At 32.9% G+C, this 2,500-nt stretch overlaps 1 protein-coding gene and 1 pseudogene across 1 annotated transcript in view; both read right to left on the reverse strand.

The window, feature by feature from the left end:
* The window catches only part of RSRC1 (arginine and serine rich coiled-coil 1), a 369,031-nt gene that overhangs the window by 107,361 nt on the left and 259,170 nt on the right, over nt 1–2,500 (reverse strand). The window lies entirely within an intron of this gene.
* On the reverse strand, nt 322–430 carry LOC112476898 (annotated as a pseudogene).

A 2,500-nucleotide genomic window follows, 5' to 3' on the forward strand; every position in this document is an offset into this window, starting at 1 on the left:
CAACTATATCAATAATCACTTGGAGTATCATTGGCGTAAATGTTCCAATTACAAGACAGAGATTGTCAGGGTGGATCAAAAAACAAGACTCAACAATATGTTGTCTATAAGAAACCTACTGTAAATATAGAGACATATATAGATTAAAAGTAAATGGATAGAAAAAAATTTACCATGCCAATACAAATCAAAAGAAAGCAGAAGTGACTATACTAATTTTATTTTTTTAAATATTTTTTCTAAGGCGAGGGCAGCCTTGGTTGACCTCACAGATTGCAAGGACCTTGTCATCTTACGATCCCTCATTTTTTTTATTTTTTATGCCTATAGCACCTGGTCTTCCTAAGTGGTCTCCCATCCAAGTACTAACCAGGCCTGACCCTGCTTAGCTTCCGGGATCGGGCTTGTTCAGGGTAGCATGGCTGTAGATGGACTCCTTAATTTTTGACAATCCTGTTGGTCTGAGATGACATTATATATATGCAGTTCTGTGAGCTAGAGCGACTGAATATGCCTTCAAAAACTGGCCACTATGATTACTCTCTTTAGAACTGCCTCTATCCTTAGCCTATTTTACTATAAGACTGTTTTTCTTATTGCTTTGTAGGATTTGAAAAGCTACTTTATATCTTCTAGATATTAATCATTTGTCAGTTATATACATTACAACTATATTTTCCCAGTATGTGGCAAATCTTTCGACTCTGTTTATTGGACCTTTTATCAGAAGTGTCTAATTTTTAAATTTATATTCTTAAATATTTTGTCTTATTTAAGAAATCCTCCCCTACCCTCAGATTGCAAATCTAATCTCCATTTTCTTCCAAAAGTCTTACTTTAATTTTTTTACATTTAAGCTTTCTAAACTTTCCATATTAATAATCAATTATTTTACTACTATTATTAACAAAACCCATCCTTCCCTCATTTATATGTAATAGAAAGTTCTTGTATACATGCGGGGATGATTCTAGACTCTCTATTCCTTTCTACTGATGACACCATTTTAATTTCTATAGCTTTTATACAGAATCTCATTATCTGGTGGGACAAATGCTCACCCTTCCTCTTTCTCCTCCTTCAACGCTCTCGTGACTGACTATTCTTGCAATTTGCTTTTTGATATTTCTTGAATGGAAATTTTAAAATCTTTATGAAACTGATAAAACCAATTTCTGATTACCCCCCACCCCCACCTACACACATACACTATCAGAAACGCTTCTTCTATTCTGAGACTGGGAATGAATAGGTGGTGGAAAACGTTTAATAATATCTGAACCACACAGCGAAAACCCAGTTGTATTTTTTTAGTAATTTACCTTTTGAATTTTTCTGTTTAAAAAATTTTGTGAAATGACCTATCGACCCTGCCATCCGTGATTCATGATGTTAAGGTCTGTTGCACAAGTAAAAGAGTTTTCAAATCTGGAACCAATAATCTGCCTATACATGTTTCAGCCTATTCTGTTCTTACATTACAATTTCTATGCCTTATTTTCTTCTCAAATAATTTTGACATTCATTTTACAGTTTCTTTAAGAATATTCTATTATCTCAAATTCTCCGGTGCCAATTATTCCGTTTCTATCATTACTTGACCTTCCCACAATCATCAATTCTGGATTTAATCAATTCTAGCTCTAACAAATCATATATTTTAATCTATTCACTTCTCCCCATTTTTACTGCTACTGCCCTAGCCCATCATCATCTTTCACTTTAATTACTGTAATAATTTTACTAATCTTTCTAAAACTTGTTTTATGAATATCTTATCGCCACTGCCACCACAATCTTTACCATCACCACCAAACCCGCTCTTCTCACTACAGGCAGATAAATTTTCTAAGAATGAATTCTAATCATGCCATGCCCTACTATGGTTTTCCACTTGAGAAAAAAATGCAAAACCCTAAAATTAACATGGCTTATAAGGCTACGAATCATCTGTTCCTCCCCTACCTTACTAGTTTCATTCAAGCTATTCTCCGCAGAGTTGAAAGAGAACAATCTAAAAATCAAGAGAACTGGATTCTAGTTCTAGCTTAGTAATGATCTAATTTGTGACCTGGGCTGCAGTTTCCTAGTCAGCTGACAGAGTTGGGTTTGATTAGTTTTAAGGACCTTTAGAGTTTCAAAAAATTCATTCCAGGCACTCCAAGAATGAGTGACAATATATTCTGCAGGAGATAACTTTATTTTATTTAATATTTTTCAAATAATAAAGTTTAAATTTATATTCTGCTTTAATGGGGTCAAACCAAAGATTAAAATCTTAATAGTTATTCCTAACAGATATTAGAGCCAGCAGTAAGTGGAAAATATGGCTAAGATCATTAATCCATGTAGCAAAAACTATATTTAGAGCTTTATTTATTCTTTTATATTGGGAAAATGTAATTTAAAAACTATCTTTTGAATACAGATTTTAGGTTAAATTAAATTTCAAACTGTTATATTCAATCGAAGTTTTATAAATGTAGTGCTATAAGTGAGA

Source organism: Pteropus alecto, unplaced genomic scaffold (genome assembly GCF_000325575.1).
Source record: "Pteropus alecto unplaced genomic scaffold, ASM32557v1 scaffold81, whole genome shotgun sequence".
Lineage (NCBI taxonomy): Eukaryota > Metazoa > Chordata > Mammalia > Chiroptera > Pteropodidae > Pteropus > Pteropus alecto.